At 38.3% G+C, this 18440-nt stretch overlaps 1 protein-coding gene across 7 annotated transcripts in view; it reads left to right on the top strand.

Annotated features, from left to right (window-relative positions):
• RBM47 (RNA binding motif protein 47) overlaps window positions 1-18440 on the top strand; it is a 166750-nt gene that overhangs the window by 118004 nt on the left and 30306 nt on the right. For all 7 annotated transcript variants that reach the window (XM_032632126.1, XM_032632131.1, XM_032632129.1 and 4 more), the window contains one exon: window positions 12821-12944. The gene's annotated coding sequence lies outside the window, so the exon portion shown is untranslated. The remainder of the gene's footprint in view (window positions 1-12820; window positions 12945-18440) is intronic.

The following is an 18440-nucleotide window of genomic DNA, read 5'->3' as shown; positions in this document are numbered from 1 at the left end:
GATTTTATTATAGATGGAGGTGATGAGTTTAAGTAAAAGTTAGGAAATTTAGGTGATGATTCTGCTTTGTGCCTCTTCATTGGCTGCTTCCCCAAATGTACCCTTGTCAGTGTTGTATGTGATAAACATGGGTGCCTGAAGTCTGTGGTCTCCTCATGTCTGCCTGTGACACAGGAAGGTGGAGAGCACTAGAAGGACTGCTTTTGTGACAAATATAAATTTTAAAGTAAAAAAAAAGTATCCCTGGCTTGAGTAAAGCTTGGGAAGGAAGGAGTTGGTTGGATATGGCATAGGGTTATACTTTAATTTATTGGGTAAATCTCTCTGTCACTTTGAGAAGTTAGAGACAAGCTCTGTAGTAGGCATAATTAACATATAATATTGTAAAGCTTCTGGATTAACTCATGCAGTGCTGATGCTGGAACCCTAGATTCTGAAAAAAAAAGTTAGTAGACCTGATCCACACCCACCTCTCTCTTCTTGAGTCAGTGTTCCCTGTCATGATGAACATTTCCAAGAAGTAGGGACTCAGTCCCGCATATCCCCAATAAGGGTGAACCTAAAGACTGATTAAATAGGGGCGAAGGGGGTGAGCTAGGGTAAGGGTGAGAGGAGATCCCACTGCAGCCCAGCCTGGCCAATTTAAACCCTCTGAAGTTCCTGCTAACCTGAGAAAGGAGGGGAAAATTCGTTTTACTTCAAAACAATCATCCCTGGGGCTTCCCTGGTGGCGCAGTGGTTGAGAGTCCGCCTGCCGATGCAGGGGACATGGGTTCGTGCCCCAGTCCGGGAAGATCCCACATGCCGCAGAGCAGCTGGGCGCATGAGCCATGGCCGTTGAGCCTGCACATCCCGAGCCTGTGCTCCGCAACGGGAGAGGCCACAACAGTGAGAGACCCGCGTACCACAAAAAAAAAAAAACAATCATCCCAAAGCACTTCATTCTCTCTTGGGTTCCTTTCTGTAATACCGTGTACCTGGCTCTTACTACTGTATTTAAGATGTCTGCTGCCTTGCCTATGTCCACGTTAAATAGCTATACTATGTAAGCAGGAAGTACTTGACATATGATTTAAATGAGGGCAGGTATATGCTTTAAGAGTGTATCCCACTAGACATCTAATGGATTCCAAGCTTAATTTTTATAATAAGTAATAATAAATATACTTTCCCTTGTAAGACAGGGACCGTGCAGGATGGTCCCCCGCCGCTCTGGCCACACACACACATTTTCCTTCCCTGCTGTTTCTTCTCTTTAGCTCTTTCATAATCTAACATACTATATATTTTACTGATCTATTCATTCAATGTCTGTCTCCCCCGATGAGATTATAGGGTTCACGAGGGCAGGGATTTTTGTCTGTTTTGCTTACTGTTATAGCCCCAGTACCTAGAACAGTGCCTGCCACTTAGAAGGTACTTGATAATATTGATTGAGTGAATGAAATACACAAATATTAGTTATTATAATTTTACTCTTTAAAGCAATTGTACCAGTTGAGAAGATAACGTTTAAAATTTTTAAATGAAAGCCCTCGGATCCTTTTCTGATGTCCAGATAAGATAAACTCGTCAGCCCAGATATGGCAATGTCCATTATTTAATTCTTCCTGTTGATACTGTTAATGGGATATTTAACAAATTAACCAAAAGAGAATACATAAAAGTAGAAAAAGACTTTTTGGTCTAAAGTAGTGGTGGAAGAGGGCAGGTAAAGGGATGTTAACAACGCATGCAGCTGAGGCCAAGGCATGTATATGTTGCGTGTATGTGGAAACCAAAAGCTGTCTTGGAGGCGTTAATCCTTTTATAATATTGCCATTCTTCTGGTGGGTTCTGTGTTTATCACATACATTCTTTAGGAGGACTCTCATATGTATACCTGCATGCCTTCAGCTCTTTGAACTCACTTTTCCAATGTTGGTTAGTTAGTGTCACGACCAACTATTGTTGCTGACACCACCAGTACAGATATATGGCATCAGTGCCAGTAATCGGCACTTTTTCAGATGAAAACTAGTACCTCAGTGTGTGTGTGTGTGTGTGTGTGTGTGTGTGTGTGTGTGTGTGTACAGTTTCTTCCTCTTATGCTTTAGTTATGCATTAATACAATGCCCAGTTTCAGCAAAGGTTTTGAAATTCTAAATACATAGTGTAAAATTTACATCTGGAAAACTATATACTGCTATTAAATAAAGAGCAAACACACATTTACTTGATCTTTACATCGGCTATATCTTTAAGCCTTTAGGTAAGTGAAAATAAAAAAGAATGTTCTCTCAGTAGGATGTAAAAGGGACTTTAATAGATATTACCTATATTTAAAATAGCCCACATAACAATTTCCTGGCTTCTTACCAGGTCTTCACTCATGCTCCAATTTCTCTTCTCCCAGGCCTGTCTGAATCTTCTTATTCCTTTTTCCAGATCTACCTTAGAGCTCATCTTGTCTCAAGCTTCTGTTTTGTACCTGTATTTTTTTTTTTTTCTCTACTGTCTCAGATCTCAGATTTGCCTGCTGTCAGTCCACTCTAAAAACAAAGTTGCCTTGTTAAAACAAAGGATGCTCTTCCAGGGATGACCAAGGCACACCAGAGCTATCAGAAGTTAAGGCAGCAAATGTAACGTGTCTACTCTGATGCCACTGACACAGTTTTTATACTGATACATCTCCCTACATCGAGGGCTATGTAATAGGAGTCAGTGTCACTACCAGTAGAAGGGATGACTTTTACTTTTTTCGTGTACTTGTCTATATTGTGTGCATTTATAATAACTTGTGTGCATTGTTTTTGCCAGGACCATAGATATCTGTGTGCCATATATGTATTTTTAAAATTAACTCTGTTCAAAGCAAAAGTAGGGAGAAGTTGCTCATTTTTGTTTAGGGCAGGCAGTAGTTTTAATGATTGCTTTTAGATATCCAGTGAAAAGCTGCCCTGTCCTTACCACCTTACTCTTAAAATTTATCATCCTGAGTTGGTTTGTTTCCTATGTTTTTGCATTCTTGGTAATGGTTGGTATAAGAATTCACACATAAACAAACACACACACACACTCTCTCTCTCTCTCTCTCTCTCTCTCTCTCTCTCTCTCTCTCTCTCTCTGTCACATGTGCTCACCCACTTGACCGACACCCATTCATACACCAAACCTCCAAACCAAAAATATTCTTCCTAATGCTTAAAGCATGTCACACATCCAGAATTGATAAAAATTCTTATATAATATACTCAATTACTCTTATATACAAGGTAGATTTTCTGGGTTCCTTTTGTAGTCAAAAGGAATTTAGTCTAAAGTCGATAGTTTTTTGGAAACACTGCCTTAGTATCGTTGAAAAATTGCTTCCATTTTCCTTTCATCAGAACCTAGCAATTTAGTTTTATACAATATTTAACATGATTATAATCTTAGACTTGTTCTGGATTTTGACCCTTTACTAAGTAACCTGCTGATAATTTTCTTGTCACTACTGATAGCTTTAGATTATTTCATTTGGGAGTAATAAAACTGTTTCTCTTTAAAAATATCGGTAGATAAACAGATTTAAAACTTTCTTGTCACTCTGGCCTTTTTACTTCCCATCCTGGCTACTTCAAATTGCTAAAGTTTATGGGATTTAATAAGGTTCTCAATTACAGAATAACAACTAAGGGAAAACTTGAGGTCACAAGTTTGAAATGTTTGTTTTAGGAAGAGTTTCAGATTTGTTCCTCTCTTTGTACGCTGTGGAGCTCATGTTAATCCTGGTTCAGGTGGTCCCAGATGTCACAGGTTAGCTTTCAGGGACCCTCCTCCCGCCCATCTTCTGGTCCCTTCTCCCCTCGTCTCCCAGCTGCCTGAACTGACAAACTCAACCCCCAGAGTAGGTTCCATCTCTTCACTGCTTGAAGAGGAGTGTATTTACTCTGTTTAAGTGCTTCAGGTCCTGCTGATCCATTGTTATGTACGGACTGGTTTTATTATGCATGAATCATGTTTTACCACTCCTTTTTCTTTCTCTGTCCCTTCTGTTTTTCTCTGCCTCTTACCAATAAATCCATTTCCAGTTCCAAATGGATGAAGTAAAATAAATGAGGGTTTCGTTCTTGTGTAATTTTTGCCTCTATCTTTTTTCTGCCAGGCTTGTCATAAACCCAATTATTGGTAGCGATTAGTAGAAAAGATGAAGGATACTCACTCCAAGTTACCTACCCCAGATACAATGAAAAGAAAAAAAACCCAATATTTGCTAAAAATAGAACATTTCTAAGAAATCATAGTAGTATTTTTTGAGTACTTTCTGTATGCCAGGAAATTTTCTAAGCACTTTATATGTGTGTTCATATATAAAGTGTTTAGAACTCAACAACTCAAGTGAAGTAAGAATTACTGTTTTCTTTGTCTACAGCAAGCAGAACAATGTAATGGACATCCATCTTGTTTCTAGGAAGGTGAATTTAAAAAATCATTTGTTTCCTTTTAGTCAGTATTGGTGTATGAATAAAATATTTCAGTTAAATTTCCTTCTCTGTGAAATGTCAGAGCTTTTGTCTTCTTGGGTCTTCCCCAGATCTATTTGTTACAGTAGGTTTGCTATTAAATTTTCAGGCTGCTGTTGAGCGTTTTGTATCTGGCAATTTTAACACCTCCCTTCTTTCCGTACCACCCACTCAAGTTCATTTCAGGTGCCCTTAGCAAATGACTCCCAAGGCATTTAAGTGGCCAAAGCTCATTGACCAATGAGGAGAGGTGTGCCATGTATAACAGAGTTACGCAGTTCCTGGATCAGGAGCAAAGTTTGCTTAAGGAAAGCTTTTGTTACCATTAGCCTGTTGCATCCAGATTTCAAGACTGGAAAGGTAGGGAACACCTTATTTGTTGTAATTGGAAGAGAGGAGTTGGTTAAAATAATTTAGATCATGTAGAATAAACAAATGATCTGTTTTGTTTTTAACGGAAGGCAAAAAAAAAAAGAAAGCAAAAAAAGGAAGTTTGTGAGAATTTCAAATGCTGCACAGTTTGTCTTACCAGCAGCAAAACCGAAATTCCTAAGCTAAGAACATTTTTTTTTTTAAATTAGTTTGTCTAGCATCTCTTCACTTTAACAAACTTGAAAAAACTAGGTGGGAAAAAAAAGTCATGTTTTCATAGATTGCTGCTATTTTAATTATGGGACAAAAAGCAGGAATTTGTCAATAATGTCCACATTTATTTTCCAAAGTCATTTCAGAGTCAGTCGTTAAGAAATTTTAAGTGACATGTGGTAAGGAAAAATGAGAAATTAATGGAATTAGCTCTTGAGAGTTACTGCACAGAAGTTAGTGATAATGACTTTTCCTCTGAGTAAAGTGCTGGTATAAGATATAGACTCTCTTGTATCAATCATTTTTTCAAACCAATAGTAAACTTTATTAAATGGAATTAGTTAAGTGTAGGTTTATATACTTTAAAGACTACATAAATTAGTTTCACTTTTATTAGAACAAATAGTTTAGTTATATTTTATGTGCTGTTTAGATTTGTTCTAATATTAACTCAAAGAAACCAGAGATAAAGAATCTTTATTCGCTTCTTTCTACCTGGAAATGGAGCGATTTGGATAGCATTTGAAGCTAATCCTGAAAAGAAAAACCCTCTTCATTATGAATAAAGTATGATGAATCAATGTTGCGACAAAATGTATACATTAAAAAGCATATATTATTATACTTATTCATTAGCCTACATCTAATGTTTAGTATCAGAAGGTAAGTTTGAGTTCAAAGAAAAGTTTAACTGGTTTCCCATGATTGCTTTTTCCCAGAAATGGCTTAATATGGGCTTTAAAAGCTGTAAATTTAAAAGCTGTAAATTTCTAACAGAAATTAGATAATGTATTTGTTTAAAAATATAATATGAGAGATGGTACCATCTGGTAAAAAATTTTTTTAATTTTTATTTTATATTGGACTATAGTTGATTAACAACGTTGTGTTAGTTTCAGGTGCACAGCAAAATGATTCAGTTATACATGTATCTGTTCTTTTTCAAATTCTTTTCTCATTTAGGTTGGTGCAGAATATTGAGCAGAGTTAATTTTAGTGTTTAGTTAAAACTCTATTTTTGTTTAACTTGTAAAGAGAATTTTTTTAGTGCACATCATCACTAGGTATAAATGCCCAGTGATTTCAGTTATCTCAGATTCTCCCCTTTTCAAAAATTATTTTTATATGCTCCTTTAAAAGACTTGCATCCTGAAATTTTCTACTTATATTAGATTTGTTCATAATGCCACTTTATGAGAAGTTTACTCTCGAGATCTCCCTCCTAAGTCTCTTGCTGTGGTTGACTCTTTGGGGGAGGTGGATGTAGATCAAGCACCGGTCATGGAGTTAACTATTCACAGCAGCCATCTTCTCTGGTACAAGTAAATGCTGTTTCTCAATTCCAAGCTGAGGTTCAAAGGTTTAGACTAACTTCACAGATCAGAGGTCAGGCACGAATTGCTGCAATTTGTAGTTCAGTTCTGCCGATATGACAGAATTTCACAGCTATGATGATTGCTTTTTCCACTTGTGCACACAGGCCAGGCCGGGCAGTTAACAGCGTAATTTGTACAAGTCAGCCCTTGGCACCCAAGTTTAATGAGTAACTAGCTGGTGCCTTAGGTTTCACTGGTACAAGGTGCACATTATAAAAAGGGTCAAATGTCAATGCACAAAGATGGAGGGGGGGTGGGTAGTGATATATCAATAACCACCACCTGTGAATCGTACATAAAGAATTAGTAACTTGCGTTAATTTAAAAAATAATTTCTGTGATGTGAATGTTAGTGTGTTTGTTTTCTTTGCTACTAAAAGAGGTAGATTATTTTATTGAATGTTAGCAAGAAAGAACGATCTGATTAGAGATTATTGACAACCGTAGAAAGTGAAATTGCAGGCTCTGTTTACTCCTTTCATGGGGTCTCTGATTTCTCAAAAACGTACCCAAATGTGCCAGCTTTTCAAGAATCTAGGGAACAAATTGGGTAATGAGGTATTTCTGAGCTCATGATATTTATGAGTATCTAACATTCTCTACTTTTCATCCAAAAGGTTAAACTCCTATCTTTATTTCTAACCCAAGTTGAGAATATCTTTTACTGTTTAAAGTTGAATATTGAGACGCTTCAAAAAATTCTTAGATGTTGGGCCTTGAAAATCCATGGGTTTGCCATTCACAGTTTTGACTTCTCATAAATGACTCTGAAGCTGCAATATAAATACATACAGAGTAATTTGTCACTTTTGTTATAACACAAATTTTAGTTTTCCACCCTTCCAGACTGGGGTGTAGAAGCAATCGGATTCTTCCATAGAGCAGAATAATTAAGAGCACAGATTCTGGTCTCAGACCTCCTGGGGTTGAATCCCAGCTTCATCATTTACAGTTAAAGGACCTGAGCAAATGGGCAGCCTCCCTCTGTTTAGTTCCCTCATCTCCAGAATGAGTATAACCATAGCATTTGCTTTGTGGGGTTGTAGTAATGATTAAATAAGACAGGGTACACGAAATGCTTAGCATGGTGCCTGGTGCATAATAAGTACTCTGTGAATATTAGCTGTTATTAATATTATTAAGTTACATGCTTTGTGCACAAGCCTCCCCTACCCTGTACATCATCCCAACTTGTTTAGACTTGGTCTTTCCTCTGTTCAATTCAGGAGGGACACAAGATAAGGCATAGCTGGGTAAGGCGATCTGGGAATGTTTTAGATGCATTCTTTTTGAATATCATGGGGAAGTGTATTTTTTAATTCCTCGGTTTCAAGTCTAGCACTCTTTTATATGCTAGTTTTCCCCCCTAATTGATTTGCTGTCACGTGGCAAAAGCTGTAAAAAAAGATAAATCCAAATCATCTGGTTTCCTTTGAGAGTTGTTTTCCTTCTGCCCTTTGGTGAGAAACATTTGAGTTAAAAAAGAAAAAAAATCCATAAATGATACCATACCAGTGGGCTAAATTCTATCCCTGATGATATGTATTATACTTACTAGAATTCATTCTTTCTTTCCAGAAACACCAGAAATGAAAATCTTTAAAAAGTGATTTTCTGTGTTCTATTTCTTCATTTTGTTCCTATGCAACACAGAAGTGGCATCTGAATAAAAACGTGATACTACCAATGACAATATATAAATTATGTGCTTAGCATTAAAAAAGTAGTAACAGTTCCTCACACTAATTAAAGTATGAAGCACCTACTCCTGTGCTAAGACTGTGTGTGGGACACTGGGGTTATAGTAATGAGTCAGATCTAGATTCTGCCCCGGGCAAGTTTACAGTTGCCTGGAGAAGACTGCTATTATACCAACTACTGTAAGATTAAACCATATAAAGTTGCCAATATTCTACCGTTTTTGTCCCCCCAAACAGCAATTTCATGAGGTTCAAGCCAGTGTTATGAGAAGTGCTGTGAGGGATTATATGATGTTTCAGGAATGTTTTGAGGGGCTCCAGGGATGACCTCTGAGGAGTGGCGTGTAAGGATGAGAACAAGCTGGCTAGGTAGGAGCATTGGTGAAGGTTTAAGGCACTGGGAACAGCAAGTGTTAAGGGGGAAGTGACACAAGATGAGGCTGGAGGGAGCAGCCAGTCTTCCTTATACCCCTTACTAGGGATACTGATTTTATTCTAAGGGCAGTGGAAGAGAGTGTAGAGGTTTAAGCAGGAGGGTGACATGATCAAATTGTGTGTTTTTAAAAGGTCACTTTGCCTGTCTTGAGAGCCAGGATTGATTGCAGCAGGCAAGAGTGAATGGGTGAAGTCAGCTGGGTTACTACTGCAGGCATCCAGGCCGGAGTTGATGGTTGGCAGTTTACATGATGCGTTCAAATGTAGTGTCTCATTTTATCCTTGTAATGACTCTCACATGTGGTGTTAATAGCAGCTTCAGTATACCGGTGAGGATGCTGAGGCCAAAAAGCTAAGTGGCATACGGGTGGTCTCACACTGCTGGTGGCAGAGCGAGAACCAGAACTCTGTTACTAGACTATTGCCCTGGTAGTCTCCCGGTAGCTTTAGGACCGTGTACTAGCCTCCCTGGGTGTGGGCAACTGGTTTATCTTTAGAAAGGATTTGGTTTTGTTTTTGTTTTTTTTGCGATATGAGGGCCTCTCACTGTTGTGGCCTCTCCCGTTGCGGAGCACAGACTCCGGATGCGCAGGCCCAGCGGCCATGGCTCACGGGCCCAGCTGCTCCGCGGCATGTGGGATCTTCCCGGACCGGGGCACGAACCTGCGTCCCCTGCATCGGCCGGCGGACTCCCAACCACTGCGCCACCAGGGAAGCCCAGGATTTGTTTTTAAGAAACAGAATTCTCATTTGTTGGTGGAGGAGTCAGGGTGAGAAAGTTATTTTTAGTCTCGGTTTATGCATGAGAGTTGAGAGAAGCAGAGTGTGTCATGGAACTTGATATTAGATTGGAACATCCTCTGGGAAATACATTTATTAATTTCACATACTTATTTACACCCTGCCTCATTGCAAAAGTGGATTTGAACAGCTTTCAAAAATACATATGGTAGACAAAATAAAGAAGAGAGGGTAAAAAATCAGGGTAGGCAAATTAAGATGATGCCACAGGCGTCATAAGTCCAACAAACGATTGCCCTCAGATCCGACCATTTGTTGAAGAGGGACCCATGAGTAACTCTTAAGATTCACATGCCTGAAAAATTGAAAACAAACCAGTGTTCTGCTCAGGACAGCTTTTTCTTCTACTGGAATCTAAGAAAATTTCCCCAGTTGGTCTTCCTAAAGACTTCATGATATAATGGACAATATCCATAGCTTTTTCACACAACGAGGAGTGGGTGAGGGGTTGGAATGAATTAATTAACCCAGTTTATGTCTGGAAATAATTCTTTTCTCTAAGAACTTCCCCACAAATTTTACATGACCTTCAGTAAGACAGTTTCCTCCACAGTAAAATGGAGGATTTGTACTAGAGATCGACTTGTCAAACAGGGTGCCCCGAGACACCCAATTTTGTGTCAGGAGGAGTGTGAAGCCACGGGAAGAAAGTAGCATGTGGGTTTTGCTTGAAGATTTTTATGGCAAAATAATATTAAAATATTTATGAAATGGGTTATATTTGGAACCATTCTGGAAAATCGGATTTTTCTGGAAACAAATAGTCCGAAGTGTTTTATTTGGGGGAATTTTTATTTTCTGTTACTTGAATAGCTGTGAAAGGCACTTGAATAATTCTTCTTCCCATCATTAAGATTTAGCACAAAACTATATAAAACCTACAATTTCATTTATATATTAATAATTTGCTTCCAATTCATAGAGTTTACATGTCCATTACCATGATATTATTTCTCAAAAGAAAAAAATTGCCATTATAGAGAGAAAACTTACAACTCTGCACAAATATGTGCCAGGAATGGTGCTTTACAAGTATTTTCTCTGTTCTCCATGCAGTCCTGCAAGGAATTAGCTCCACTTTATGGATGTGGAGACTGAGGCTCAGAAAAGTTGAATAAATTTGTCTGGATTCACTTAACTTGTAAATGAATAGTGCAGGAGTCTACATTTTATTCTGTTGCCTTGACAGGGTAGAATTAATTTCAGGACACGGCTTGTGTAATTTGCACATTTATTTTTATTTATCAAACACTGTGATGCTGATCATTAGGTATTATCCAGGATGTAGCATTTAGAAAATCGACCTCACAGACGAGGGTGAGGATTATATGCTTTGAGATATACAGAGTTTAACAGCAATTACTCTGTGATTTATTTGAGGGTGTGGCTTTTTTTTTTAGTAGATCATTGATAATAAGGATTAAAGTCAGCTCATGATTTAGTTTTTTTTTTAACATCTTTATTGGAGTATGATTTAGTTTTTTGTTTTTTTAACTTTTTTAATTTATTTACTTTTGGCTTCCTTGGGTCTTCGTTGCTGCGCGCGGGCTTTCTCTAGGTGCGGCAAGCGGAGGCTCCTCCTTTTTGTGGTACTCGGGCTTCTCATTGCAGTGGCTTCTCTTGTTGCGGAGCATGGGCTCTAGGCGCGTGGCCTCAGTATTTGTGGCACGTGGGCTTAGTAGTTGTGGCTTACAGGCTCTAGAGCACAGGCTCAGTAGTTCTGGCACATGGGCTTAGTTGCTCCACTCCACGGCATGTGGGATCTTCCCAGACCAGGGCTCGAACCCATGTCCCCTGCATTGGCAGGCGGATTCTTAACCACTGTGCCACCAGGGAAGCCCTGATTTAGTTTTATTGCTTGTGTTCCCATAAAGTTATGAATCCCATTGAATGCCTTGCCAGTCATTGCAATATAGACGTAGTTATGGCAGAATAATTTTGGAGCTGTAACTGACTTTAGAAGCCATTTATTTATTTGTTTGTTTATTTATTTTGGCTGCACTGGATTTTAGTTGTAGCACACGGGATCTTCGTTGCAGCATGCGGGCTTCTTAGTTGCAGCATGCAGACTCTTAGTTTAGTCATGCATGTGGGATCTAGTTCCCTCTCTAGGGATCGAACCAAGGCCCCCTGCATTGGGAGCACGGAGTCTTACCACTGGACCACCAGGGAAGTCCCTAGAGGCCATTTAATTGGCAGGTTCCAAATTGTGCTCTGTGGTCCTAAAGATCCTATGGTATTTCCATACAGCCCCCGTGGATGATGGAGCAGAATGGGTAGAGATGCTTCCCCATATCATCCCCAACCACCAGTTTAGCCAGCTCCGGTTTTATCAGTTTGTTTCTGCATCTAGGTAAATTTTTGGTGGAAGAAAAGACGCTACACCTAAAAAAACAAAGGAAAACAAAACAAATAGTAAAAAACCAGTTTGAAAACTACTGGTAATCCAACTCTTTTATTTCTTCAGGGGAGCAAACTTTGGCTCAGCGAGGTAAAATAATTTGCCTGAGAACACAGAACAAGGCATGGCAGAGCTAGAGTTAAAATCCCAGTCTTCTAGGTGCTCCGAGTCTGGTGTTGCAGCCACTGTGCCATATTGAATCGTGGAAGTCATCTGGATCTTCAGATGGCTTAATGAGGGCTCTCCATAGTGAGGAGAGAATATTCCTGAAGTTTGGTAGATTATATTTTCAGATGTGAAATACAGGTAAAAATTTTGTGCTTAGGATATATTTTAACGTCTCATCCAAAATACCCTTATCTTGAACTTAAGTTTCATAATCTGAATGTTTTCTATATCATGATTTTTAAGATTATCCTAGGATCCCAAATCCTACTTTTTATAGTAGTCCATGCAAAGAACATCCTCAGAAGACTCTTAACTCTTCATTTTAGGGCAGAATAACAAGTTGCTTTTATACCACTTCTAATCAGTTGATAGTGGTTGGCTGGAGCGCTTGTTTCAGTGGTTTTGGAGACCCTCTTTGGATTCTGCAGGCAAGAATGTGATGATCCATAGTGATGTGTGGCATAAGCCCCCAAATGGGGCAGGGGGAGTCCATGAGCTAGATAGTATCATCTCTGTAAAGAGCACCACCTCTTCTTTTTGTGAATCTATAAGCATAAAATATAAGCTACATGTGTATTCATTCCTAAACATTGTGTTGTGCATTTTGGAGTCGGTGGCGGGGTGGGGTACGGATAAATAAGACAGAGGGGAAAATAAAACGAAGAAATTGGTCATTTTCTTATTACTGTTCCCTGTCTTTTCAAGGATAGAAGGAGGAATAAAGGGTTGCATTTCTTGGTTTGTAGAGACTATGTTAATTAGTAATAGTAATTCATTTTTTGAAGAAAATGGCCCCAAATTCGTAATGCACATATGAAAATTATATTCAAATAGAAAACATTCCTAGCAATTTTTTTTTTTACCTCTTAGGATTTGCCTCAAAGGGCGCTCCACAAATTGAACTGAGAAATCCCAAGGAAGCTGCCTGAATCTCCTTGCATATTCGTATTCAACATTGTGTAAAGGACCAGACAAATCAAATTGGTGGTTTTTGGTAAGTACATCCGCTGGTGTCCTTTTCTTCTTCACTTAAGGAAAACATTAAATTTTCATTCTTATGAACCAAGATGTCTGCTGTATAGACAATGTGTACCTGGTGTATGTTTATGTCGCAACGTTAGTAGTACATAGAACTTGATAAGTCATTTGGTAAGTCATTTTGAACCGACAATATAAAATCCTTATTTCTTTGTTGGTTTACATCTTTGTGGCCTGAGAGGAAAAACTACTGCTGCTGATATGTGAGCATCTTAGGAATTAAGGAAAAATGTGTATTGCTTATAAATGTCTCCCTCACAAAAAAAAAAAAAAAAAAAAGATCAAGGGTATTTCAATCAGAGTTGTCTTTCGAAATTTTGGATGCAAGGAAGGGTCCTTTGTACAAGCTATAGAAGATACTGGTATGTTCTCGAACAATCCTTGTGCCTTCTCTAATTTCTGTTTCCTCACCTGTCATATAAGGTAAAAATAACTACTGTTATGTTAGACTCTCCAAATCATGGCAATCCAATGAATTACAACATATGTAAATATACTGTGACAACTATATAATTCTCCACAGACAGAAGGTATTATTATTCTGTGGGTGATAATCCTATGTATGCTATGGCAGGGATGGGGGCATAGAAGAAAGAGGCTGCTCGTATCAGCTTCACCCAGAACCTTGGATGGGCAGCCCTCCCGGCCGCAGACACGGCCCTCACTTAGCTTTGAAAGGTAGAGGCAGTAGATCCCTGTGTGTTAGGGAGGGGCTACTGGTGACACTGATTGCCCAGCAACTCCCCATGCCCCCCCGAAGTCCCTTTTCATATCCTCTAGGCTGGATTCTGGAACTCGGAGAGCTAAAATTGTTTTAATTATATATATTTAATTGTTTTAATTATATATACTTTTATTTTTTTCTATATATTTTTATATATTTTTTTCTTTTTCTGAAAGCATATTAATTAAAGGAAACTTGGAAATTAAAGAATAACATAAAATTATTTATTTTCCCACAATCGAAAGGTAACCACAGTTAACATTATAGTATATTTAATCCTTTTAAAGTTTTTAAAAATATTTCATATATATTCTAAAATATTTTTTAACAAGGTTAACAGAGTTGAGAACATGAAATAAGTATTCTAGCCTACAACTATGCTGTAATTTTTATAGCCATTTCCATACTGCTGAACATTGTTTGTTATATCACATATAAATACATGCTATTATGTTCATTACATTATGCTATAAATACCACAGTAGTGAACATGCCTGACTATAAATTTTACTCATGTCTCCAATTATTTTCTTGGGGTAAATTTCTATAAATGGAATTAATGAGAAGGAACTGCTTTTAATGACTACTGTAAAGCTCTTGATGTTGTCAAACTATCCTCCAGAAATGTACCAAATTATATTTGCCTTCCCATCCCCACCTATTATATATGACAATGTTCATACCACTACACACATGTACAGATTGAATTCTATCACGTTGAGAAGATGTAAAATTATAAATATTTCTACAGAAGCTCAGGAAGTATAAACCTGTTCCCTCCCCCTGGCCCAGCCCAGCCTTAACCAACACCAGGTCTCTGAAGTAGAAGACAGTATCATCCAATCGACACTGCATCCACCTTGATTTCTCAGATCTGTTCATGGGGGAAAGCACCTATGAGGCTTGCATTCATTCATTTGGCATTCATTACGACTGCTTGTGTTCATTTCTGTACTATGTGCTTCCGGGGAACAAAAGAGCTTTTCTTTGTCTACGAGAAGCTTAATTCAGTTGGTGAGTCCAGACAAACAACAAACAAAAATACTTAACCTTGGATAGGTCACTTAACTTCTCAAGACCTGTTTCTTCTTCTTTAAAGTGAGAGGTTCAATTTGTCTATATCTAAAGAGTGTCTGAGGTGGTTTTTAGTAAAAATATGTGAGTACACAAAGTAGTGAAAACAGCAATAAATGTATCTAAACTTTGAACAACATGATGTGTTGTATAATTTCCATTATCCCACAGTGGAAGCACACCAGTTCTTTAGGAGAAAAAAGTTTCGCTGCGTTAAATACTAGGAAAAAATTTCAAGTTAATCATATTTTTAAATGTAAAAGTAAAGTAATAGAAAAATCCTTCAAGATGGCCTCTAAGGTTTCTTTTAGCTCTAACATCTATAATTCATAAGTAATAGATAAAATAGCAAAGGCCGAGGACCCCCAAAGCAAAGGAATGTCAGTGGGCTTCACAGAAATTTGGAGAGTCAAGACTAGGATTTTTTTTTTTTTTTTTTTTTTTTTCTCCTGCTGTACGGGCCTCTCACGGTTGTGGCCTATCCCATTGCGGAGCACAGGCTCCAGACGCACAGGCTCATCGGCCATGGCTCACGGGCCCAGCCGCTCCGCGGCATGTGGGATCTTCCCGGACCGGGGCACGAACCCTTGTCCCCTGCATCGGCAGGCGGACTCTCAACCACTGCGCCACCAGGGAAGCCCAAGACTAGGATTTTAAAGCGATCATTTCTACAGATGAGTTCTGTCTAATCATCATCCTCACCACCCATACACTGGAAGTCTGTCCTAGTACTGGTACTGTTCATGAATTTTAATCAGATTTTCAAACTTTGGAACACACCAAACAGGTTTAAGGAGTAAATAAGCTTATGAATATTTATCCTTCGCCATTACCACTTACATCTATCAGAAATGTTAAAATTGTCTGACTCAACTACTGAGATACACTGAGCAATGTCAGGGAGACTGGGCCAAACTTTGGCAAGAAAGTCTGCCACTGGCCATTGCTCTCTCTTTGAAGTAGACTGTCCCTTGCATTTTAACACACAGTAGATACTTCATAAATATTTGCTGGATTCCTTTCTACTCAGATTTTGTGCCACTTTGTAATACCGGTTTGTTTTGTACTCAGAAAAAAAAAAGTTACGTATATGTTGGAACAACTTCCAAAATCTAAAAGCATGAAGGAATTATAATATCACCTCAGACTAGCTCTAATCTTAATCTTGGAACAAGGACACGTTTTGACTAGATTTCACACACTTGAAAAGTCACAGTTGAAAAGCCAATATATTGATCATTTGCCTCTCTTTGCAATTTGAATCGTAAATATGAAGAAAAAAGCTGCAAAACCTAGAACATCATTTGTCTAATCATTTTCCCACTTTCTCTTAAAAATCTGCATTCCTTCCTCCCTTTCATTCCATATATTAACTCTGCTGGTTTTCCATGACTCTTTTTTTTTCTTTTTTGTGGTAAAATATGCATAACATAAAATTTACCATTTTAACCATTTTTAGGTGTACAGTTCAGAGACATTAAATACATTCCCATTGTTGTGCAAATATCACCACCATCCATCTCTAGAACTTTCTCATCTTCCTGTACTGAAACTTTGTACCCATTAAACAATAACTCTCCATTCCTCCCTCCCCCCAGCTCCTGGCAACCACCACTCTATTTTCCGTCTCTATAAATTTGACTATTCCAGGTATCTCATATAAGAGGAATTATACAATATTTGTCCTTTTGGGTCTGGCATGTTTCACTTAGCATAATATTTTCATGGTTCATCCATGTTGTAGCATGTGCCACGATTTCCTGCCTTTATAAGGCTGAATAATTTTCTGTTTTGTATATATACTACATTTTGTTTATCCATTCACGCATTGATGAACATATGGGTTATTTCCACCTTTGGGCTATGTGAATAATACTGCTGTGATCATGGGTGGTACTAATACCTGTTTGAATCCCTGTTTTCAATTCTTGTGAGTATAAACACAGTAGTGGAACAGGTGGCTCATGTGATAATTCTATGTTTAAGTTTTTGAGGATCTACCATACTGTTTTCCACAGCAGCTGCACCATTTTGTATTCCCACCAACAATGCACAAAGGTTCCAATTTCTCCACATTCCTGCCAACAATTATTTCTGTTTTGTTTTAAATCATAGACATCCCAACAAGGTATGAAGTGGTATATTATTGTGGTTTTGATTTGCATCTTCCTAATGATTAGTGATGTTGAGCATCTTATGCTTATTAGCTATTTGTGTATCATCTTTGGAGAACTGCCTATTTAGCCCTTCGCCAATTTTTAAATTGGTTGGCTTGCTTTTTTATTGTTGAACTGTAGGAGTTCTTTGTATACTCTGCATATTAATTCCTTAATATTTTGAGAAATTATTTTCTCCTGTTCCTTGGGTTGCCTTTTCATTCTGCTTACAGTGTTCTTTGATTCACAAAAGTTTTCGTTTTGATGTAGCCCAATTTATCTATTTTTTTCTTTTGTTGCCTGTGCTTTTGGTGTCATAGAAATCAATGCCAAATCCAATGTCATGAAGTTTTTCCTCTATATTTTCTTCTAAGAGTTTTATAGTTTTAGCTCTTACATTTAGGTCTTTGATCCATTGTGAGTCAGTTTTTGTATATGGTGTATGGTAAGGGCCAGGCTTCCTTCTAAAGAGGTACTTTTCAATCCCATCATGTCTCAGTGAAGATGTGTGTCAGTTAAGCAACTGGCACACATATTCACATGTATGCTCATCCTCACTCACTTTTCTTTCTCGTGTAGGCTTTGGTGGTTTCCCAACAGACAGATGAGAGAAAGCTGAAGCAGTTGGGGACTTAACAGCCCAGCAGGCTCAGCTCTTATAACTAGGATATAGCAGTGAGAGCCGTGAGGCAGTGGCCAGGATCAGCAAGCATTTTGATGCAAACATGCTTGATGAAATCCCCAATAAAAGAACAGCAGAGGTGCGGTGAACAGTGTGGTACATGACTCTTTTTGAATTATGGTTTTCTCAGGGTATATGCCCAATAGTGGGATTGCTTGGTCATATGGTAGTTCTATTTTTAGTTTTTTAAGGAACCTCCTTACTGTTCTCCACAGTGGCTGTATCAATTTACATTCCCACCAACAGTGCAAGAGGGTTCCCTTTTCTCCACACCCTCTCCAGCATTTATTGTTTGTAGATTTTTTGATGATGGCTGTTCTGACTGGTGTGAGGGGTGGGATAGGGAGGGTGGGAGGGAGACGCAAGAGGGAGGAGTTATGGGGATATATGTATATGTGTAGCTGATCCACTTTGTTATAAAGCAGAAACTAACACACCATTGTCAAGCAATTATACGCCAATAAAGATGTTAAAAAAAAAAAAAGAACAGCAGAAGTAGATAGCATTTTAGGCTGAGAAGAAAAAAGGGAGTGTGTGTGTATGTGTTGTGTTCGTGTGTGTGTGTGTGTGTGTGTTATATGTACATATACTTGCCAGCAGAGGGAAAGAGAGAGGTCACTCCATGCACTGTGACTGTGAATTTTGGGCTACAGCAAATTTTTATTTATGTTCGTACAAAAATAAATTTCTCTTGGTGCTGCTTTAGAGAAACCAAACTAGATTAGCCACAGTTATGTGGGCAAACTGTATTTCCAAAACAGTTATCCTAGTTCTGTTTTACAGTGAACAGAACCTAAATGTGCTTACAGTGTAAAA

Source organism: Phocoena sinus, chromosome 5 (assembly GCF_008692025.1).
Source record: "Phocoena sinus isolate mPhoSin1 chromosome 5, mPhoSin1.pri, whole genome shotgun sequence".
NCBI lineage: Eukaryota > Metazoa > Chordata > Mammalia > Artiodactyla > Phocoenidae > Phocoena > Phocoena sinus.
Note: the sequence above shows the minus strand (reverse complement) of the source record. Positions and strands in the feature narration are given on the sequence as shown.